The sequence below is a fragment of the Aplidium turbinatum genome, chromosome 6, assembly GCF_918807975.1.
Source record: "Aplidium turbinatum chromosome 6, kaAplTurb1.1, whole genome shotgun sequence".
Classification (NCBI taxonomy): Eukaryota; Metazoa; Chordata; class Ascidiacea; order Aplousobranchia; family Polyclinidae; genus Aplidium; species Aplidium turbinatum.
Genome location: NC_137477.1, coordinates 9,257,763 through 9,283,294, shown reverse-complemented (window position 1 = coordinate 9,283,294; position 25,532 = coordinate 9,257,763). Strand labels below are relative to the sequence as shown.

Below are 25,532 nucleotides of genomic sequence, written 5' to 3'. Positions count from 1 at the left end.
TACTTCGAGAAGGTAATCAAGGCATGGCGCAGTCAAACCCAATGCACCACATTCCTTTTTGCAATTGAAGCTCTAAAGACGTTACTTAAATGCATCAACTTGAAACCAACAACAGCTAGATCGGAAGCTGAGTCAATGCTAAAGTAGCCTACAGTCACTATGTGGATTACGGTCCGAAACAAGATACACTGATGAATTTAATGAAATTAAAGAAGATGTAGCCTAATGTTTATGTAAGTAAGAAAAATCTGAGTAGAGTAGGCTACTACTCCAGCTACTACTCGCAAGCTAAAGTTGTTGTAGCAACTATAAGTTTAACCTTATCTGTAGCGACACGGGGCTTTATGAGGACTTCCCACTCTAGTAGTGAAATATTTCAGAAAGAAATATGCTAGAAATGTGAAATGTCTTTACTTTTAGTTTTTATTCTTTGCAAATTTTCTAAACCTAACCTGGTCATTTTTCTACCTTCCTGCCCTTCACAATAAGCATTTCGTCTCAGGTGGCTAGATATTTTTGTGCAATCCTAGTTATATATATGTTAAAGTCAGTGCAATTACTTTGAAATGTAAAAACGCTTAAAAATGGCTTATATTTATGAGAAAAAGTAATGTTTTATTTAGTTTAGCATTACTCTACTTTACGTTATAATTCAAAAATTTCAATTTTGATGCTATTTTCGGGAAATTGGAATAAAAACCGACTTTCTGACGTTTTTTCATCTCAAACAATTTATTTCAATAAATTTGTTGGGTAAAAAATTAATTTTTATACGCACAATACTCATGGCCAGTGGCGGCTCGTGGTCTCAAAACATGGGGGGGCTGCATCAACCAGTAGGCTAACTTAATATAAATAATTATAAACCTGTACCGGACTGAGTTATAAATGCACTGAGTTAGGGTTAGTAACACAGTAACATATTCTTTTAATTGGCTGCCGTTTAATGTTTTTATCATTTAAAGTAAACTTTTGATAATTGCTTGAATTTGGTCAAGTTTAGGTGGTCACCAGATGGAGCTAGAACTATTTTGGGACTTGGTATTAACTTAGTTGGTTAGATCTATGCTTGTGCTTTCCAACGATAGCAAAGTTGTTGAAATTGAACAACAAATGAATAAATGGGAGACAATTTCCTTCAGGTGTTTTTCAGTGCATTTCCACCCCGTACTTCCTCCTTTATAATAGTTCATTCCAACCTGTGTGACGTTTCATGATGTCATCATCCCAAATGGACGAATTGTGAAAGAGCACCAATTACAGTAATTGGCTTTACTTCACATCAAAACTAGTCTGTCTCAGTGACTTCTCAAAACACAGATCAAGTAAAGTAACCTACGATCCCTTCACCTAATCACCGATAACTTCCACACGCTTACCCTAAAGATTTACGAGAACCAAAGTTGGAATCCCTGACCAGGGTCTGTTCTATTTGCAGTCCCTACAGCGCTTGTTCAGTGACGCTAGAAAACCTTTTTCTGAAAAACCTACGTCATAAAAAAAAGAACAAGCAACACCGGACCTGCAGAATTTGCAGACCCAGAGTTGCCAATTAATTTTTGCAACACAAATTTTTTTTTTTTTTACAAAAAAAATTAATATTAAGAGTTTTTTTAATTCTTCAAGCGAAATAAATTTAAAAAAAAACATGGCAAAACTATCTATATGTAATATAATTCACATATGCACAAAAATGTTGGGGGGGCTGCAGTCCCGCAGTCCCTTATGACGAGCCGCCACTGCTCATGGCTATAATCTTGTAAAATATTTTGGCTCTCTGATTTTCATAGCTCCCGTTATTAGCGATTAATTAGCACGGGGCTAAGATAGCCCGTGACGTACTTTCCGCGTACGAAAACAGCTCGTATTAAGATAGGGTTAAAGAAAAATGATTTTCTTTTCCTGAGAACAAAACGCTTTTATAACTCCTTTTGACCAGCTGAATCATTCAAACGATATGTATTTTACCATTATATTATTTTGTTGTTTTTGTTGTGGATATGGACAACTTTGTCTGACGCAAATAAATAATAATAATAATATTGCTATAGTTGTTGGAATTGACAAATGCAGGGCCGTTGACAGGATTTCTCGGGCCCGGTACCAATTTATTTTTGAGCCCCCTTCATCGACAATTTTATGAATATAAAGGTTGTGTACAAACTTTTATTGATGTCGTTTAAGCATGGTCATTTAACAAATCTTGTGCTATCTTAAATTTTCTTGAACCGCAAAACTTACTATCTCTATCTAGCGGTTGCTTTTCGAATTTTTATTTGTCACATGGCGCTATAGTATTACTTCCCGATTCCATTGATGTTTTACTGGTCATTCTAGGCTCACAAAAAGTGAATTTACAGCAAAGTTAGTGCAGACGGTCAGAAAGTTTTTAATTTGATTTGGGAAAGGTGTTTGGTCCGAGGTCAAACATTTGCTGATTGCTGCACTCTGAAAAGCAGTTTTAGTGTAATTTTTTTGCAGAAATAGAGATAGCAATCTTCTTACTTGTGCCATTTCAGTTTTTGAGTTTGAACAAATATTAGACTGTTTATTTTGAAATTCGTGTTTCGGGTAATATTCTTGGTTATGGAAATCCCTATAGGCCTACTAGACTAAATTCTTATTTTACTGTTTGGTGGCTGAAGTGGCTATTTTACCACCAGAAAGTTGAAGTGGGCCCGGTACCCAGAAGGGGGCCCGGTACTTTACCATCTGACGGCTGAAATGGCGTTTTATATGGCAATTCCTTTAGATCTGATTATATTGAGATCTTGATAATGTTTGAAGTCGCTGGAAAATTTTTAAATCCGGGCCCGAGTCCAAAACTACCACCTAGACCCTCCTGTCAACGCCCCTGGACAAATGTATCAACAAACTCAAACATATCGTCAATGAGTTTAACCACCCTGTAACCTCTACGCAAGGAAATCATTGATTGCAACTTCCGAAACGTTTTTTCAAATAGTTTTGTTGTTATGACTTTTATTTTCCGGTAGCTACCTCCAAGGGTTGCGATTTGGGAGCGTGGTTTTAGCACACTGAAATTTGTAAAGAATTGTTTGTGCCTTACTATGACTTAAAACCGATTGAAAAACCTAACTATACAATGTACACGTTGTGCGTCAATTCAGACGGCGCAAAATTTTATCATTTGATGCTGTGATCTGTAACTTCGCGTTGCAAAAAGTCCTGAAAGTGTTGAATTGAATCAGAGGTGTCCAAAGTCTGGCCCGCGAGACGTTTTTTATGGCCCGCGCCTGTTCTTGTACAATGTGTTAATTTTGGTTTGCAGACACACAGAAATCACACAAGTTCAACTTGCATTTTTTTAGAAAATTAAACAAGACAGCAGGCTATACTTTCTCACAGACAAAAGCCAGGCGAGAAAAATTAGAATCATTGTTGCTTTATTTGTAAAATCAACTATTATTGCCTGGAAAGAATGATACTGAGTGATGCAGTCGAACATTCATTCATTTTCTTGCCAGCAAATTCAACAATTAGCTATGAACTATCAATCTGCAAGACTGCCGGTAACAATTGCTACGTATACTCTGTCACTACACAAGGATTGATCTGTGCCATATTTTAGTCATTTTCACTAGACGCTTGCCAGTAAATTGATCCAACATCAGTTCAAAATGTGGTTCTAATTTCATTCTCAATGCAGTGCAAATTTTATTTCACCAACCTCTACCATTCAAACTCCTTGCTTCACAAACCCCTTACGTATTTTTATGCTAAAAATATTGCTGTTTCTTAGAAGTAATACAAAGATAATAATCTGTTTTCATTTATTTAGAAACATCAAATTTTTCCAATCGCAACTTTTCTGAGCAAACCATCAAAATTTCTAAAATTGGGAAAATGTTTCCATCTGGCAGCTCTGATTCCAATAAAAGCACGTTAACGTTTACGTGCATAGAGAAGTCTGCAAGTCAGAGGTTAAAATAATATTATATTGTGCAAAAATTATGTTTTTCAACATTGGATCTATGTACAAAGGTGTAACTTTTAAAAACCTTTGCAATTTTATGGATTTTTACTGAATAATTCAAAAGTAATGATGCAGCCTGATCAATTCGTTCATGCTGATCAACACACAAGGTTAGAAATGTTAGCAGTTTGTAAGAAAGTCTCAAATACCAATATTTTTCAATAAAAAAGGCGTGAGTCAGTTGTTTATCGTTTATTCAGTCATTCACAATTCACTTTATTCTTTTGCCTTAAGAATTTTCATGTAGCCTATAGTAGCCTACTTCAGAGGCACTAAAATTGCTTTGCTCATTTATTGTTGATTATTTGAGCTGTTAGTTGTTTAAACATCATTTTGTTGAAATGAATGATTCGGCTGCAGACCACCATCATCATTATGAGCCTGTGGTGGCCCGTTGCTGAGCGAAGAGTTTTCCCTTTTCTTGCCAATCCAGTCGATACCGATACCAGTTTGTTGTTTCACATTCTTGGACAATCTCGTCTCTCCATTTCATTTTTGGCTTTCCTCGTTTGCGTTTGTTTTCCCAGGATGTCCATGTTGTTAATTTGTTAACCGTATGTCACGGTTCTTTCTATCTCTTACCAGGAAAGAGACTTGGGAAAGGTGAATGACGTAGTTTAATGAGATATCAACAAAAAGCAGTCAAATAAATGGTGGAATAGTTCTACTAGTGAGATGATAAATGAAAATTGTTGAAGGACTTTAACGAATAGCTCAACACTTTCAACAAATAATCAAAGTAACAGTGAATAGCAATAGATTCAAACGCCTGTAACTCTTATAATCGACTTTAACGTACTTTACTCACAGCCTCCCATACAACTGTAATCTCGATCACAACTTATAATAGCACCAACTCTCATCTATTCGTATTCAATAATTACTTCAACTTCAATTCAACTCTCAGTCAACAATAATCTCACTTTATCTCAACATCTATCAGTTACGCCACTATCTATAGCAGGTTTGTTTTGACCAGTAGCTTCCAGAAGGTAGGCTACGATAATGTTACGTCATAAGAACTCATTGTTCTGGTCAAGTGTTAATACCCGTAAATATCTTTGTGGTGACGTCATAACAACCTACCACCTGACAAATTGTTCGATCTATTGAGTAGAACCTTCTAGACTTGCACCGTTGCAGAATCTTCTAGAAATGCGTCACATAATAAAGATTTCGTAATCAGAGGTCACTTATAGGACAGTAACCGATAATAACACTTCGTAAGATTTATACGATTAAAACAGTAGCTACAGTACGCTTAGTCAAGACACGTAATGTAGCCTGTCGTGACGCTTCGCATATTGACTGCGACACTGTACAATAATTTACATGATTGGAGCCCCTTAGACATTACCTATTTTGTTTTCGTGCTCATGCTTTAAGTTTAATAAATTGCCTTTTGTCATCGCATTTATGTTGCGCTTGACTTACAGTAAGCTACACAAGGTTATGAAGTCGTACCAAAATTACCTGACTAACTTCACATTTTTTTAAGAAACCGTCCTTGATAAAAGCAATTCAAAAAGCTACAAATTTCAAGAGTTTTTATAGAAAGAACTACTCATGAATTCCTATTCTAACTTCAACACTGTGAAGTAAGCAACGATCATGCTGCTAAAAGCGAAACTCATTCAACTTCCTATTCTAAACATGCCAAATTCCCATCGAATCCATAGCCATGCTTTACGCAATGCGTCCATGACCATAGTCGTAAGAGAATGAAAAATTTTGGGTTGCAAACAAAATTTACGCAAATTTTGTCTTTGCAAAAATAGGCTATTTTTCAAAGCGCAACAATTTACAATTTGCCCAAATAACTTTGCCCAAAGTTTGCCAAAATTTGCGACGTTTTTTTGTAGCGAGAATACGACTGATTCCCAGCACCCTCATCTCCTACGGCTATGTCCATGACAGAACGTTGGGCATGTACAATTTTTCAGTTTTCATGGCTATGTTTGGACCATCAAGATATCATGCAGACTTCTGTGCTTTCTTCGGTGTTTTAACTAAAGTTGACTAATGCAAGCTGAGACTTTGTGATTGAGAACTCAGAGTTTGGAAAGGAAATACAAGTCAGACTTTCTGCAGTAGCTTGACATCGACATTGGACAAAAGTAAGACAATATGTTTATCATCGGCCAATTATCAACAACTGAAGTATTCAAAAAGGGCGCTAAAAACGCCGGATATAAATCGGGCATGAAATCTATTTGGGTAACATAACAGCCTTAATGAATTTTATGGTTTTACAACAAGCACAAAACGCATTAATGTATCTTTAATTTCAAATAGATCAATATCTTCAAGCGTGCAAGCAACGACCTCAAGATTTCTTACTTTCAAACAGTGTTGTCAGACGAACAAAAATAAAAATGCGATAAATCAAAATCGGCCAAGTTAGGTGAGGTAGAAGGTAAAAAGGGTTCCATACTTGATTTAAGTGTCGGGTATGAGAAGATAAGGTTCTCATTGTACTAAGCCTTCGGCACTAAGGGCGGAATTCAGATTTGCGTCTCAAAATAAGTCAGTGTTATGCGTAAGTCAGACTTATATAGGCCAGGCTTATACAAGAAGCTTATTTGCGATGCAGAAACTCGACTTACGCGCGACTTATATAAGACCGTATTAAGCCTTTTTGTTTTCGCGCGAAAGAGAAATTGCTATAGCAACTCTTTGGTTGAGGTAATGAAGCGTGAAACTGAAGGCTGTAAAGCTGAGCGACATTCCTGCTGAACCACCAAATAAGGCAATGTTGTGCTTTAAACTCACAACTAGAAAAAAGCACTTTTTTATGATGTTGAAATATGTTATAGTTGCATCAGTAAGTCGTTTGTTAACTAACGTAGATGCCAAGTAATCCATGACGCAACAGATCTAGCACAAAAAGTTCATTCACAAGCAAGGAATACTCATTTAACAATGAAACAACGTAAAACAACGTTATGGCAATATGCACATGGCTTTCGTTTAATCAAAAATTCATAAATTTGAAAGAATCAGGTTACTCAAGTTATTTTTGATGCCTAAATAGGAAAGTTTTGACTTTGCTTGCACAATCATGGCCAGGATTGACACATGATGTGCGGATTTTTGACAACAGCATCATTCGAGATAAATTTGAGAATGGAGAAATTGATGGAATCGTATTGGGTGACAATGGGTATGCACCGAGAAATACGCGCTACAATTCTGCAAACAGAACTTTGACTAACCCCGGCCAAGTCGCCATTGCTTCTCTGGAAATGGCCACTTGCAAAAAATCGAAGGCTTACCAATAGCTGCAGTATGGGCGTATTGCATGCGATCGGGCTGTCAACGTTTCGTCATTTTTAAACAATTCAAAGAGTTCCATAGTTGCAGTTTTGCTAAGACGAAAACGTTGACAAAACTGCTTGTCGTTAAGTTGATTAAAAGGATCTGCATGATCGCGAACAGGCCTTTCAATGCAAATATTTGCATACTCTTCATCGAAGAGTTGCCTAAAAGCAATGGTTTGAAAATTTGTGAGAAAACGAAAATACAATTATATGGAATAATATACTGTGACCTAAGTATCAAACCAAAATCTGTGTCAATAGCGGCATGTTTCAGATGGACTAACTAACCCTAACTTTTTCATCTGATCTGTGCCCAGACAGCAAGATTCGTCATTTTTACATTGATTCAACGCCTGCAGACGTTGAATCAATGTAAATATAACGGGTTTTGCTCTCTGGGTGGTCCTTTCAGTAGAGCTGTTCGCGTTAAAAACTTTAGTTAAATCATTCCTCGCTTGATTATCTTGGAAAGGCTTTTTTATCATTTTTTTATTTATTTTCCACCACTGGAAAGTCTTTGATGAGGTCAATAAGCAGTTGGCGTTCAGAATCGTTGTAATTAAATCCTCTTGGTATTTTTATTGAAATAAGAAATGATAATGCAATTTACATTAAAGGGTTACGGGAATTTGTATAAACTATCTTTATCTAAAAGCGCAGCAAACTCGCTCATCAAGTTGCTCACTGAATTTAAATCAGTAGTTCATATCTTAGCGATAGCTAACTGACGCGAAGAAGTGTTTGCGTATAGCTGAGCTATATTCATGATAAATAATGCAATGTTGCAAATAATGCAAATAATGCAATGTTGTGCTATTTAAACCTACAACTAGAAAAAAAGTCGTTTTTTGTGACGTTGAAATAGAAACGTTGTAGTTGCATCAGTAAGTCGTTCGTTTACGTAGATGCCAAGTAATCCATGACGCAATAGATCTGGCGCAAAAATTTCCTTCACAAGCAAGTAATACTCATTAAGCACTGAAACAACGTTAAGACAACGTTATGCCAATACGCACATGATTTTCGTTTGCAATAATTCATCAATTTGAAAGAATCAGATAACTCAGGTTATTTTTGATGCCTTGAAAGTTAAAAATAGTACAATTGTAGGAATACTGTTGCCAGTTTATGACTAAAAGGGCGGGCGCATAGACTCCCTTTGGTCTGAAAACTGTCAAATGTAAGATAGTTAATAGACTTGCTTTTCCTGGCATTGCAGACAAAGGAAAAAGTATGACCAATCACAATTGTATGTTTGCAAAAGTGATGTTACAAGCAGTATTACTAAACTGCGTGTCAGCGTCTGGTTATTCAACAACACAAAATAGGCATTTCAAAATTTACACCACCAGCAATAACACTAGTAACCTACTATTGTCAGCGTCTGAAAGAAGTGTAGTTATTCAACAATCAAGCCAACTTCAGACCGAAACTCTGCCTGCAACCAAGCTAAGATAACAGGCACACCTGTTTCACATTAAAAACTATCAAAAAAGTCTCGTGGCCTTTGCACCAGATGGTATATTTTTAAAAAAAATGCTGTAACAAACCTCCTACTTTCAATACCTACAGTATTAGCCAAACACTTTTTCCTTCAACAGAGGCTTAAACCACCTCCGCAGTTGGCTTATATCTTTCGGCTTTTAAGCCTAGTATAAGCCTTGCTAAAGCGTAAGTCTGCTTTCTGAATCGCAAAATCGACGCTTAACGCAGACTTTTGTCCAGACAGACTTAAGCCGCCTTAAGTCTGGTTTCTGAATTCCGCCCTAAGGAGAGTATAGGGTGGCCAGCTCCTTTCTCTCGGCCGCCTTTTCTTCAGCAACTACGCCCACCCAATTTATTACACCCTGGGTAGAGGTGAGCGGTGTTTTCAACAACTAGCTGAAGCAGAGAGTCGAACCAGGTTTGCATAATTGGAAAGCCAACGCCTTATCCGTTGCACCATCCCACCGCGTAGGTGAGGTAGAGGAGCGTAATTGACACTGTGAACATTGAACAACTCTACTGACAAACTAAGTACAGTGGGGCACGCAGATTGGAGTTGGGGACAGGGGTGCCGAAAGCGGGGGGCCTTCAATTTTTTTGTGGATATGGAGGGTAATGGTGCCCTTTTAAGGTCATGTAAGCTACTGCACATTTTGCAATATAACATTTTCTGCTTTTCGCTTTTAGCCTAATTATAATCTTTTATTTTTGCCTCAAAAAATATTCACGACACAAAATTCTGGATCACAGTAGGTTACATCATTATAAGATATAGCATGATGCCCTTCAGTACCATTGTTCTTTGTGTATCGGACACTTGTATCATTACTGGATAATGAGCTAATAGATGAGCATTATCGCTATATCTTATTTTAAAACTTAAAAAAAGATTGACTTTTCAGCAACTAAAGTCCCCTGTTTTCATAATCCTGCTCCCCCCCAGTCAAAAATCGTTTCGGCGCCCCTGGTTGGGGAGCGTTAAGTAATGTTACCCTTTCGCATTTTTTAAAATTGTTTTAGTAATTTAACTTGAAGTAGAATGTGTTTCTCGGCATTCAAAAAGTCCAGTTGAATCTTCTCCCCTCCCTTACCAAATCCTGCGCACACCACTGCTTGCGTCAGTGATTTCGTTCTCCTCTGCAAACCTTAGGTTAGCCTACGCTGATGAGATACCGTGTCATGCCGACAGGGTCGTGTTTGTGCATTTCCCATACCTTGTGCTGTCACTTTCTTCGGCTACAACGTTCGTCTTTTCCTGGAAATGTGAGCGGTAACCTAATTGGAACAACATCGAATATACGTACAATAAGCTACAGTACATCGCTCAGACTTCACATGATGCTTTCTGAAAAGTTCCCAAAGGGAGTTAGTTGCTGTTTGCAAATAGCTTTCTGTCTACAGCTGCAGAATTGTTGGAATTGCTGAGAAAGCGAAGCACCATCCGACGTCCACGCACTATCCACTATCGGGAGTTCTATATTTATAGCTGAAAGCGTTTTCCAAACGACAATCCAATTCGTCAGATACAATGGACGGTTGAGATTTAAAGTCGGTTGACATTACAGTAAGATTTAAAGTCGGTTGATTTTTCCTTGATATTAAAAACCATGTGATGAAACAGGAAGTCGGGTATGCGAGCAAGCAAGTAGTGAGATGACATCACCACCGCATCCAATTTTTTTTCTTTTTTATTACTTTTCTAACAGAAAAACCGCACCTTCCGAAGACCCAGTTGAGTTGACTCTGTTTGGCAAGGTTAGTAAGTTAGTGAAGCAATCAAAAGATATCTAAGGATAGGCTACTTGAGAGCTAAACCTGCACTTCGAAGGAAAATATGTTGTTAGCGCGACTCATGTGGACGTTGCTGCGACGTTCAGTGACGTATCGAGAGACAGAAAAAAGTAAATCTCTCCCTTCCAAAGAAATTATCCTTTAGAGACGTTGCTTAACAAAAAATAACCGTGCCTTTTTCTGTCAAACGCATGTTTGTGTAGGATTTTGTAGCCTTAAGTAACCATAAATATGAACTTAATTTTATAACCAAACCAAAACAAAGGAATTTTTATTTCATGTTTTAAGCAAAATTTCCTTTCTAAATCGGTCAGTTTCAAATAATCCTACTAATTTCAAGCTTAAATCTTTCTCGGGAACTAAATTCAAGGACCTCCATGGCTACCACAATAGCTTACCATCTCCAAGTAGCCATGGATCCTCATAAAAAAAAATAATTTCCTTTCGTTCAGATATTTTTCGAACTCCATTACTTGTTAATCTATTTGCTCTGTGATCTTTTAAAATTTAAAGGATGCTGTAACAAACCCTACAATATTGAAAAAAATCTAAGAAAGGAAAAAAACCTTTGAATATTGGTAAAAGCCAACGTTGTAGCAAGTAGGAAATATAGAACATCTTCAGTATATAGTATGCCGTGGCCCAAACTAAGAAGTTGTTTCTGCATGTAGATGTAGTTATTGTAGTAGTACATTATTGTGAGTCAACACTGACTGAATAGAAACACTTCCTGCATGGGAAAGATACTGCGAGTGGCTGACCTCGATTACAATCTACATTCTACTTGGTTTTTGTTTATTTGCGCTTCAAACAACGTAAAATAGCAGAAATTTGATGCGGAAGCTATGTTTTGATGAGGAAACGCCTACGATTAGAGCTGAATCATGGAAACTGGGCATTTAGAACGTTTGGTTGTGCATGCTTCAAATAATTTAGATCTACGATACCTTTCTACAGTGGTTGGTGATGAGAAAAAACCGACAGTAATACAACAATGAATAATGGAAAACTCTTGTTGCTGCGCAAATTGTCATCAGCAGACAGCAGCCTTGTCACGCAGTAGTCTTATCACGCAGTAGCTTAAGAACTGTCCGAACATCACTTGCGTCCTTCTCTTGCTGTTCAATTCCCACCGCCCCCTATGCAGCAAATGTGACTTTTTTCATCAGACTACATAATGCAACACTGTATGATCATTTTTCCAACTCTTTCTCTCAGAATGCTTTATATTATATTTGAGCAGTCCCTACGGAATTAAAAGTAATTTGCAGACAGGGAAACATTTTAATGTGTGAAAAACTGCGTAGGCTAATGTGGACTGCAAGCGATAGAATCTAGACAAAAAATTCAAGCGTGCACCAGTCCAGTTTGGTTTTTATTTCTGACCATCACAACGAACACTTGGTTTCCAGACAAGTATAGCAAGAAAGAATAGCAAAGACAAAAAGGTAGCTGAAAGAGTTTAAGTTCAACTTCGGAGTTTTGAAGCCTTCTGAAATAAGAACATAATTTGACTTCAAACAACAAGAATGACAAACGAAGGTTCAAGATTTTAGCCAGAAACAGTAAAAGAGGTATTGCAAGTGTGTATACTCAACTTGTTTTTTTATTTTGCTTGGTTTGGTTTTGAATCTTTATCCTCGGACTGACAAAGCCTTGATAGATTATTCCTGGTATTTTCGCATCTTTGTAGAGGCTTTTGACGCAGGGCCTAGGGCCTAGGCAGATTACCTAGATCAGTGGTTCCCAACCGGGGTGCCGCGGCACACTAGGGTGCCATTTACAATACAGTAGAGTGCCGCAAACTATTTCTCATATTTACTTTATCCTTGATTTTTTAGTATTTCTTAACGTATTATAGGCTTGAAAATGGTCTCTTATAGGCTTGAAAATGGCTGTATGACTAGGCGAAAACGTTCGCTTATTGTTTTTTGTAATGTTAATTGTAGCGTCGTTGCTGAGTTACGTTCGTTTATGGTTTAAAAAAGTGATCTCTCCACCCAAATTGTATCATTTTTATCTATGTTCAAATGGTTAGCTAGGATCATTGTTGCGGATAACAATTTTCATGCACCATGGTTTTTGTTACATCACTAAGAGTAATTTTTTGTCATACTATATGCGTAGCTATACGATGTTTCGTGGTCAGAAATTCTTAGTATGTCACCCTTACGTTGTTGTGGATTGTGATGTCAATGTCTGTATAAGTTGAGCTGATTGTCGACTTTACTCCGGTAGGTGAATGCTCTGCTTTAAAAGGTGTTTACCCATTTTATCTGCTAAGAGAGGAGCAACATATTACAACATATTAAGTTTCACATTGACTTTGAAAGGAAAACCTTATTTTACTTTTTATCAAAATGTTGTTTCAAAATGGAACCGTATTCAGGTTTCAAGTACAATTGGAGTACTATTATTATTGCGTTGATTTCTGAAAGGGTTTTATTATTACCGTGATTGCCTTTACCAAGGGCACAACAAGTAAACTTGCCTACTTTTCTTCACACTGCATTACAACTGAAAGTCAAGCAGAGAAGCTACGGATACCATTTTTTAAAGTGTTAGGTGTGAAACTGTTCAGGTTTAAGCCAACAATCTGCTGCATTCGAGGTGAAAGATCGTTTGTCTGTCATGGGGTGCCACAAGATATATTTTTCTTTTGAAGGGTGCCGTAAGCCTAAAAAGATTGGGAACCACTGACTTAGATTGACAGAGTGCAGTTTTCCGATTGTTGAAGTGTTGTTGCCTGGAAATTATTCCATTAGGTGAATCGAACCAGAGCTGATTGATCTTGAAGCTTCATCATTCAGAATTGAAACACCGTTTTTCTCAACAAAGTAGGCTACAATTTGATCAAAATGTCTTCCTCACGTCGATCTGAGCTGCATAAATCTATTCGTCATCAACCAACATCCTTGATGAAATAATTGATCCAACAATTCCGTTTTCAAAAATCTTCATGTTTAGCAAAATGTCTACTAAAGTTACAAGCGTTGTTGCGTTGTTTTACGACGTTCTTTGTAATAACCTTTGGATTCAATAGTGACGCAGCCAAAAGTCGTTTGTAGTTTGGAATAACTGCGTGCTCCAAAAACTGCACGAAAGTAGAGGTCAGCTTATGGTACGATCACGTAATTACTCAGGGTTGATCGGTTTAAACCGGGGCGGTTTAAACCGCCTGGTTAAAACCGGTTAAAACCTGGTTTAAACCGGACAGTTTTGACCACCTATTACTGGTCAAAACCCCTTTAGTATATGAATCAAGTTGCTTTTCCATTGAATTAAAAATATTACCCTCCATGTTTAGTAATGATGTTCAACTATATTTTGTTTTGATCAACAATAACCTAAACTGAACTGAACTAAATGCTGGATTTGGAACAAAAAATATTCAATTTCTCTGTTTATATTTGATATTTCAATCAGTTGGTTGGTTTAATTATTGAGAAAATTCAAATTCTAAAAATAAGTTTCTGATGAACCAAAAAATGCTTAGTAGAACGATGAACCATTTGCACAGCCAACTGAAGTACAAGAATTTATTCCAACAAAAATTTTTTTATGAAAATTATGAAAAACGTTTGCCATCAATTTTGCCATAAAATTTGCGCAACATTTGCCCTCCCGTTGCGTAGCACATAAGACGTAGCACGACATGTAATTAAGGTAGTAGTCTTAACGCTGTTTGATGTCTTGTTTTTGGCGGCGTTGAAACAAGAGAAAAATCCAAGATAAATATAATCTTTTGAACGAATTTTACAGGCAGCCATCTGTGGCTGCCTGACAGGTCGGTATTGACGGCCGTTAATGAAAGTTCAGGCGGCCATGGCCGCCTGCTATTTCGAGGCCTGCATATCAAAATGGTCATAACCCACAACTGCTTTTATATTTCCTAAATAAGCCCATAGCCCAGGTAGCCGACCAGTCACTACCTAAAAATATTTTTCTGGGTTTTGACCGGTTTAAACTTAGTTTTCACCGGTTAAAACCAGGTTTAAACCGCTTAGTGGTCAAAACCAGTTTTGACCACTTAGAGATCAACCCTGTAATTTCTCAGACTTATCCTCATTGCTTTACACAAGAAAGAACAAAGTCGGTATTTTTTAGTCGGAAACGAACCTAGACCTACGTAGTGTCATCGGCGAAGAAATTATCCACTGCGCTACTGAGCTGGCTCAGGATTAAAAACTACTCCACTGCTTACGCTTTCCAGTCAGTCAGCACGTCAATTTGGTTTTTACAATTGCATGTTTCCCATGTAATTGCCAAAAGCCAACGTACGAGAAGCATTCCAAAGCGCTGGCTGCATCATGTACGTAATGTAACGTTTGTTTCAACATAATTCACCTTTCAAGGAAATGGATCAGCCATTTTCCGTTCTTTCATATACGCTGAGGGTTTCCTTTTTCATATCGGCACAGTATTTGAAATACGATTGAGGAAGGCTGCATTGCATCAGCAGCTTCATGAGCACAGCGATAAGGAAAGAGTAGGCTACCATTATTTATGGTACAGTAGTAGGTTACACGCGGAAGCACTGCTACTTGATATTGCAAGCATAGTGATCGTCAAATATGCCAAAATTACCTACCGGTACTCGTATACTTGGAAAGTACATATGCGTTGGAAGAAACCTCGCATAAATGAAAATATTTAGCAAGAATACACTATTCGAGGTTTGTATTGTGACGTGTTCTATCAGTTTAAATGTTTAGACAAAGATTCGTTTTGGAATGACAACTTGTAAAACGATTGCAGATAAACTTTAAACATGTCTGTCAACATAGTTTACTGCAACATTTAATGAAGACGAAAAATGAAGTTGTACAGGCTAAACTTATTTATTTGCGTTGCTTTTTATTAAAAACTTTTTGATGATTTTATAACAAGCTAATGAAAGTTTCTAATTAGTTATCGAACTTGATCCTACTGAAGTAAATTTTTCGTTTACGAGGGGTTTTCAATGCTAGCGCATGTGATAGCCTAGTAGGCAGGGGCTTGTGTAACTGATGGGGGCACAGGGCACTTTTAGATCGGGGGGTCCCCATACAAAAAAGTTTTTCGCGCCGAGGCCGCGAAAAGCTTTGCAAGGTAACTTGAAAGTCACCCACACCATTGCTAATGCCGTTACGCCAAGCTCAGTCGCCACCTTGTGACTAAAAAATAACCTTGAAAGAAAAAGGAGGCATTTTGCAGAAATTTCAAAGCCTGAGAGAAAATAATAATAATACAAAATCACATTTTTTACGTCGGGAGGGCCTTCAAAAAGGAGCCCCGGGGCAACTGCACCCTCTGCTCCCCCCTTAATCCGGGCCTGCTGGTAGGCGGCCTAAATCTCTAATGCAAACCGTTTTTACTTGAAAATCTAAATTACGCTATTGGTCTATTAACAATTTTGGTGCTTTCTTCTGGTGGTTACAAATTTTAACTTCGAATATTCAGTTTTGAATACTTGCCATGTGCTTGTATTCCATGGATCGACTGTTTAAATTACAACTGCGCAGGTGTTAATTGCTGGTTTTGCTTACAGTTCACTGGCTTTCCTTTTCCATGTGCACCAATTAAATTATTTATGAGGCATCCTTCTGTTTGTCTGAACCAGGTTTTGCTAATGGCACAAGCAGCAAGATATGAAAGATGTGGTTAATTTTTAGTTTGTTTGCGTTGATGCGACGGCAGATTTTTGTCCGCGTAGTTTCAACAGACAGTCTACAGCTGATTGGCAGAAAGACGCACAATTCAAGGAATTGAGGTTTTCCAAATAGTTACTGGTACTGATATTTGCGTGCAGTGTATTCATAAAATCTACTTTAGATCAACTAACGAAAAGCTGGTGTTGTTTCGTGAGGGTTTGAATTACCTTTTAAGACGGTTTTGGTTACTTTTATGACAAGTTACATTTGAAACTGTGTTGGTTATGACTTGGCTTTGTTACTTGTAGGCCACATCAACTTTTTGGAAATGACGTTGCTGCAAACCAGGCAAGGCTGTGAAAGGTAAAAACACTTGGAAATGAATTTTTGTTTCGACGCAATTCGCTGCATTTCAGTTTCGTTTTGAATTGAGTTTGTCAACGTCAACGAAGAGTTCTGTTTCGTTTTGAACCTCCTTTCACACTTGGATACCTTAATATATCCGTGTCTTCACAGAGTAAATTTTGGGAAATTTGTTACCCATATGCATAATGATATAACTTATTAACGTACATTGGCGTAACCATTGTACCAGTTAGACAGCCAGCCAGCAAATCAGTACCTTTTTGCAATAATTCAATATCTGCAGACGTTGAGTCAATGTAAAAATATACTGATTTGATTGCTGGAAACCCTTTTGGGAAAACTGAAATTTATGAGAACGTTTTATGAACGCAGAGTTAGCCACAGCATTTTTGTTGACGTAGCTTGTATGAATTTGTATGAGTCGCATCTCTGTGTACGCTTATAATGGGCTTTAAGAAGTTTGGAGGGCCTCGGATATCATTGTTCAAATCGCATTATGAAACTACTCTCTAAAACGGTTGATATTATCTTCTTGCATAATATCTCTCAAACAGCTACCAATGTTTAAAAAATGTCACCTAGCTATTCGAATCAGTTTGTTTGTCCGCTGTTTTGACAACTTGACATAGCTAAACCTTCAATTTTTGCTTTGCCTATTGCCAGCTGTTCTTTTTCTGCAAGTCCAAGCTTGTAAAAAAACGTAGCCTACATCACACCATAAACACAGCAAATGCTGGCAATCTTTTGATAAATTAATAGTTTTGTTTAGTTGTGCAAAGTGTGACAGAGAAGGGTTTGGCAATTTGTTGCAGAAACTTATCTTTATGTATTAATAGTTGGGGGGGGGGGGGGGGTAAGTTTATTTTTAGGCCTGGTTTTAGAATAGAAAAGGACATTTTAAGATCTTTGGAATTTTTTAAATTTCTGTCCAAAACCAAAAATTTACTCCAGATTGACGTCCCTGACGGTAACCTGTTCATTGTTCATACTAAGCCTAGCCTATGCAGCCTTTTCTCCCGTGATAGAAATATCCTACTTTCGGACAGTAAATAATTTTCGTACAACAACGTTGGATGTTTCGTAGAAATATCTACATGGATTTTTTTTATACAGCCGGTTGATCATGTTGTATCACAAAATATAAAATTACTGTTTAGACGCTGTAAAAAGTTTAATGATAAGATCCGTTGTATATCATGTCCAGGAGTAGGCCAAGTGTATGTGAATTGGTGATGGATGCTACTATTGCTAGAACAGTTAGTGATGGCAACCGCCTAATTGTCATTATGAAACAAGTCAAGTGTGCATCCATGGATAAAGGGTCAAGGTAGTCAATATCATGGCTGGCCCGCCGGCTGAGCTGTAAAATCAAGCTGCCTGGACTTGGGTTTCAAGAAAAAACAGTTCATTCATGTCGCCTTTTCTTGCCTGGAGTGCAGTGCCGTACACTGTAAAAGGATTCAAGGAAAGACCTTCTGAAAGTTCCTTTCACAGATTTAGTGCATTGTGTAGTGTCCTTTTGGTAGAGCATTCTCAACAACCACCTCGCGTCGACAACCATCCATTACAACTTGTTGTTGAGAAGCATCTCAAGCAGCAGTTGTCAGTCGGGTTTTCAATTGGTTGTTGCAGCAAAAATATACCAAAGGCAAGTCAATCCACGTTATTAAACTGAAACCAGCGGATAAAATAGACAGCTAGATTAAAAGGGATTGAGCGGAGAATCTCGGAATGAGGGCTTAAATCGAAAACTGAAAATCAAACTAAATTTTCGCAGACAGAAACCAAAGACGTTTTATCAGTTAAATCTGTTATCAGATATCATAACAAAACAAGCTACGTTTTGGACGGAAATTTCAATTTTTTTTAGAGATCTTAGAATGTCCTGATTCTACAATCAGCGGTAAAGTTGGAGTACAAAAAAAGCCGATTAACCCCTCCTCCTAGTATTAAGAGAAGAATATATTTGAGTTTGAATAATGGAGAAATTTTATTTGAGTGACATATCAAAGAAATCACTTTTGTGGTGGCGAAATCCCTGATTGCAATGAACTACACAAGCTACTGAACCTGCCAGACTTTATTTATTTTTATAAATAACAATGTTTAAGATTTGGAACTGAAAGCATAGATAGACCAAAGGGTCTCAAACACGTGGCTCGCGATGCAGTTTTGAAGTTTGAAATGATTAACAATTACAGTACATATTTTTTTTCTATAGATTTAGAAAGATAAAATGCACTCTAAAATTGCTCAAAAAATCTAAAAATGCCCATCAAACTTCACACCACTTTTTAGCACTACTGTCACTCCATTTTGTTGCGTGCTAGAAAGTTGGTTGCAAGATTTTTACTCTCCAGAGCCGTCGTTTCGTTTGCTTTTTCTTTTTTTTCTTTTTTGTTTGTATTTTTGTGAGTTCGTACAGTGTTTTCCATCTATTTGTTCTCAAACTACTTTTCCTTGTGATCTTGCTTGTTCTTTACTTGTTCTTGTTCTTTACTTACTTGTTCTTTACTTTACTTGCTTGATCTTTACTTGTTCTTGGTGTGTTTTTATTACCTTTTTTATTGCGTTTAGCTGTGTTGGTTTGTTCGTTGACTTCTTATTGTGTATTGTGGCCCTCGGTCTGATTTACAACTGTTCATTCATTTAGCCCTGAGAGTAATTTGAGTTTGAGACCCTTGGCATTGACGCAACAAAACAGCATTAAGTGCAACTAAACATTTTTGTTACATTTCTCATTTCATTTTCAGTGAAAAGCTTTGTAGCACAAATCTAGTGGGAAAAATATTATTTATTGGCTCGTCAGCGCAAGCAACAGAAAACCATTTCACATGTAAATGTATTTCAGTTTTGCACATTTAAACTCGTAACTGCCTATTTCTTTCAAATTTATTCTAAGAGGCTTTTTAATGATTGATAGGCCTGCCTATCTATTCTGTATACTGTATTTCTTTATTTGTAGCTATTTTTAGCTTTTTTATGCTGCAATGAACAAAACTGCAATGAATAATTTTGTAGTTTGTTTTTCAGGTATAGTTTGTTTGCTAATGAATGAATTATAGCTTAACAGTATAGATGGCTATAGCGGGTGTGGCAAGGCGGTTTTGGAATGATGAGTTTTGGATGCCGAAAGGAATGTCTTTTAATGACATTGTTTCTACACCAGATGCTGTTTATGCCCAACCGAGAGATTTATACGCATTGCCTGTGTATGGTTTCTTTGTATTTGTTCTGAGACATTTGTATGAGAAGTACGTTTCTAACAAAATTGCTCGAAAAATTCTCGCATCCGAATTTAAAGCTTGTGAAAAATTAGAAGTTGCCAAGAAAGGTGCTTTGTCTCCAACAAGTGATAGTAATGGAGTTTCTACGAATGGTTTTGCTTTGAATTCTCCATTTGCAAAAAAAATTCGCAAAAGAAAGTCAAGAAATCAGCAACGTTTGGAGAGCACAATGGCAAAGATTGCTGAGACGAGTTGGAAAAGCATATATCATTCATTGTCTTTTACTTACGGCATCATTGTGCTATATCAAGCCCCGTGGTTTTGGGACACCAGGCATTGTTGGATTAATTTCCCAAAACACGAACTTTGGCCGTCCGTGTATTACTACTACATGCTTGAAGGTGCATATTATATTGCATTGTTGATGTGTTTAGCAACTGATGTGAAACGGAAAGATAGAGGTATGATGACCATTCACCACATTGCCACCATCAATTTAATATTTTTCTCCTACGCCACCAACACAACACGAATAGGCACTTTGTTAATGGCACTTCACAGATTAGCTGACATGTTGCTGCAAATCGCCAAACTTTTGCTGTATTGTAAACAGAAAACAATTGCTAATTTTATGTTTATTATTTTCGTGCTTTCATTTTTGATCACCAGGCTTTACATTTACCCCTTCTACCTTGTTCATACAATGCTAATCAAAATGGTGTGGTATTTTCAACCTTACCCTTGGTATTATATGGCGAATGTAAGTGGAATTGCTTTACAAATTTTGCACATTTTGTGGGCTTATATCATTCTCAAGATGGCTTTAAAAGTCGTAACGAAAGGCCCTCTTGACAAAGACGACAGAAGTGGCACTGAACACGAAAGCAGTGAAGAAGAAACTGTTGTCAACGGAAAGAAGATGAACTGACAATATTGTTGATAATATTTTTACAACGATCAAGTTCCCTGAGCAGCACGTTAATGCAACAGGAAACGTTTTCACGCTGCGACTTTTCGGTTGGCGTTTTGCTTGGGAAGCTTTCTTTGTGTACCTGCTACGTAACACTTTATTCTGCATACCAAACAGAGGCAGCAATTAGTTTTACTCAAGTCTTAGTTTAGCATGTTATTGTCACAATCAAGAAAAACAAAAAAAATTATTGCTGTAAACACTTTTGCCATCTGATTTCGTTAAAAAGCAACTGTAGTAATATTATTAACACAACTCTGTTCTTTCTACGTGGTTGCCCGCAACTTAACTATTCAAAGAATCATTTAGCTTTATTTCTAAAAGGTAAACAACGCAATACAGACAAACATAAACACCAGTGTTTCCAAAGCACTGTTGTGGTAGGTTGACGCGCGTTACCGTGTAATGGCTTGCTTCAATTAAGGCATTGAGATGAAGAAAGGTTGTGTTTGTATCCGAGATCGTATATCGACGTTGTTAAAGTCGTCCATCGTGTATCATCGTGTGTCAAAATTTAATGTAAGTTGTCGTTTTGATTTTAGCTAGCTAGAACATTTACACCAGCTATTTAACAAAAACAGCATTTGTCAATTTTTATTGCAGTTTTGGCTTATTTGGTTGGTGTCGGTAACTTATCGATATTTATAACCTTAAGCCAGCGCATATTTATTGTTCATACTTTCAACAAAACACAAAGATGTAAAGTCTACATTAATCCGACCTTGCAAATTCACCGTGATTAAATTTACTTTTCTGTGTACTTTGTTTTGGGGGGATTGGGTGGAGGAGCGATCGCCTGGATCTGCCACTGCATATGATGCCTTTGCAGGGAATATGCTCGGTTGTATTACGTTAGACTATAATATAGCTTTAATGTCATTTTTAGCGCCGTGTGGGCGTAGTAATGAAAAGCAAAACAGCAGCAAATAATATTTGAAAAGCCAAACACCTTTTATTGGCGCGTCTTCCGAAAATTGTTTGTACCATTTGTTGTACTCATTTAGTTCACCTTGTAAGTGAAATGCAAGTCATTGGATTGGATTTTTCACTGTGGAATTGCAGTTACTTTGTGTTCTTGCATTATTATGAAAAAAATGTTTCAGTCTGTGACCACATGATGCCTTCTATCGTGCGTGCCACAACTGTCACATTGCTTCATAGGCTAATACCTACAGGTTGACAAAAATCTCATATAAAGCGTCATATCATATTTGAGCAGTCCTTTAGCAAATTTTAGGTTTTGGTTGCTTTTTTAGCAGTTTTAGCATCGATGGTTTCAGTCAGTCTGAAAAAGCACCTCCGCAGCTTATTTACGCAGCTTGTTTACGAATCAGTTCAGCTCTTTTTGAAACGTTTGTAGGCTACACGGCCACATTGTCAATGAGAAGATCACCTGGCAAGTGGCAACACACGAATCAGACAACTCTAATGATTATAAATTTGGGAAATAGGATTGCGTTTCACCTCAATAAATGCATCGTTAAATGGCAAAAACAAAAGCCGGAGTCTATATTTGCCAGTTGTTTTAACAATACCAATATTTACGTTATAGGCTACTTGGCGCAGTTGTTTTTGTAGACAGGGTTTGGGATGGAATGGAAGACGGTTTTTTCCATCTTCCATCCTGAGATTTTCTTCCATTCCATTTTAGAAATCTTCCATTCCATCTTCCAGGCCATCTCAGAAATCTCTTCCATCATCACATTTTGTGATCTCCGCGTTGAATATGCCACAAATAAACCTAAAAGTCATAGGCTAAATTTAAGCTAAAAATTTAACAGCAGTGTTTTCCTAAGGATTACTTGGTGTTAGAAATAGAAGCGTAGATTGATTCTATAAATACAGAAAGAAACAACAAATAATATTTGGTATGTCTTGATAAAGCGTTAGAAAGTTAATGATGGAATTTGGATGGAAGATTGTCTTCCATCCCATCATTAGGATCTTCTTTTCCATCCTTGACATTTTTCAATCTTCCATCCCAAAATCTGTCTTCCATTTCATCCCATTCCCTGTTTGTGGGGGCTAGGCAGTGGCGCCGCCAGACCTTCAACAATGGGGGGCAAAATATTGACAGTGCAAGACAGTAGCGTAGTCAAAAATTTTGAAGGGGGGGGTGTTGACAGCCGGCGGGCGAAGCCCGATGGCGTGTTTGCCGAAGGCGACCCTCAGCGGTGGAGGGTATGGGGGGCCTCTCCCAGAAAATTTTGAAAAATTACTTTCAGTTTGGTGCATGCTGAGAGCATTTTCAACAAAATTGTGGGTATGAATATTTCTGTAAAATGGTGCTGTCCGGTGGCATAGCAAAAGGATAAGATCATGTTTTTGTTTTCTTGTTGCTAATTCCAGACTGAGATATTTGAATGTTTGGTATTGGCAAAACTCGCTCTTTTAATGCAGTTTCGTTTAAAATTAGGCAAACTTTGTTTTAGAGACATAGGTTGATTGCTTTTTTTGCGAGATTATTACAGTTTTATTATTTATCAATTTTCTCCTTGGTTGATTCAAAAAGCGATCTTATTCCGGTAAGTCACTAACTTTTATGCTCTGAAGTCAACCCAAAGTTTAGAAAATGTAACGTCATAGTGGTCATACATCTTGATGAATGTCAAACAAAAAGCTTTGAGACAATGAAGTCACTTTAGGCTATTTCTGATATATTCAAGTTTTGTATAACGAATAGCTGTTTGGATGTTAATCTAGATCAAACAAGCGATCTCAGCAGTTGCAGATGGCTTGCGTCCTTGCACAGTTTGACAAGAAATTACATCATAGGCTAAAGCTTTTTTTGTAAACAATGTATTAACATCCGTAAATTCAATTTGAAAGGTTGAAACCCCCGAACCCCTCTCCCTTGGCTACGCCACGGGTGCAAGACAGTGGTATATTATTTAATTTCTCTTGTTTTCTACCAGGGCTGGAAAAAATGTTTAGCTTCCCGGGAATCTGTTTTTTAGAGAAAAAATTTCCCGCGGCTTACAATCACGATAATGAGAACCATATGTTTTACTGATCTCGGGGGCTGACGTAAACCTTAAAAGTCATGTCGACATATTCTTGATGCCCCCCTTATCGAAAATTGTTCTTTGTAATACCGCTTTGAAGGAGGATTACTTACGACTATGAACAAAAGAATAAATTTTAAACTTTATTTTGAATTGAAAAGACATGACGTAATGTCTTCCAACCTTAGTTAGGCCTATATATTTTTTCATTACGTAACGTCTTGTAGAAATAAATTGAAAATCAGTATGATCACTCAAAATGAAAGCAATGGGACTACGAATCCTCACTAAACCAATCAATCAATGGTCTTGTGTTGCACCGAAAATGACAACCTTATATTTTACTGATCTCCGGAGCTGACGTAAACCTTAAGGCATAGATCTGTTGACTCAATGCAAACCCTTTGAAGGTTGGGGGGGGGGGGGTTTGTCAATTCAACTTTTTTGTATCAACAGTTGTATCTCTAAAACCACTGAGGCTGTGACAACGAAATTTCTTGACTTTTCCTAACTTTTATTCACCTCTATTGAGCTGAAATTTTGAGCGAATAAAGGTTAGGGGAAGCTCGGGTTAGTTGAGCCACTGGGTTAGTTGATCCACCCCTTTTAATTCTTAAATGTGGTGAGGTAACCATATTTTATCGTCACGTGGTCTTAAAGTTTTTCATCGCGTGGTCTCCCGTCTGGTTTGAGTTGACGATTGATATTATTTGTGGTGCCGAAGTTAAAAAGTTGTGTTTTGACCTTGGAAAGTAGATTTTGAAAATAGAGGTAGGCTATGTCCAATAATATTTTTTTTGCTTGGTTACTGAGACAGTTTCATTTAATTTGTTTGGTAGCTTACCAAACAAGCTACGTTCTGAATAAAAGGCGGCATGGTGTGCCATGAAGTTTTGCTGTAGTTTTAACATTTTCATGGCGGTATAGTTAAGGTGTTAGTTGAGCCACTGCCTTCGGTGTTAGTTGAGCCAGTGTATAAAGGGCGTTATAATGCTTACAATACCTTCAAACACCTTACATAGATTGCAGCCGTTGGATAAGTCTGTTTACGGTCCAATAAATCTCTTTGAACTACATAGAACTCAACAAAAGCTCATAAACGTGGTCAAGCTATAATGAAATGGTGTTATTTGGATGCCGTAGCAATACCTTCATTATTTTATCTGCAAATTGAGTTACGAGCGACTCTTGGAACAATTGTTAACCTGTTTTCATACATTGATATTATTACTTTAAATATAAACTAAGGCTTGGAAAAGAAACGTGATTAAATTTGTGTTTTCAAAAATAATAAATGAGGCTCAACTAACCCTAGACTGTGGCTCAACTAACCCTTACCGTGGTGTTAGTTGAGCCTTTTGACTACTAGTTTTTAAACACCTGTGGACCCGGTTGTCGTCGTTCGATAAGGCTTGTACTTCCTACAAATATTGTTTAATATACGCAGAAGGTAGAGCACTGTGAATGAAGAAATAAAAACAACTCATATAAAAAAATTGCAAAAATGCAAAAAGCGGCTCAACTAACCCGACCTAAATTAAAAGATATAAGGCATTTCTCAGCACATCCTCTGAAATATTTCATATTCTATTGTGAAACATTTTCCCACCAGCTGGATGAAAGTAATTAATTTGGCCCATGTCTCGTTAATCCTAACTGTTTCACAGCCTGAAGGGCATTGGCTGTATGTAAAATAATGTAAAAAAAAATTAATCACAACATTACAATGCACGTTCTT

General features: G+C 37.3%; 1 pseudogene; it reads left to right on the top strand.

Moving 5' to 3' along the window:
* The first annotated feature begins 19,640 nt into the window (after positions 1-19,640).
* LOC145772101 (ceramide synthase 6 pseudogene) lies at positions 19,641-22,585 on the top strand (annotated as a pseudogene).
* Positions 22,586-25,532: the final 2,947 nt, after the last annotated feature.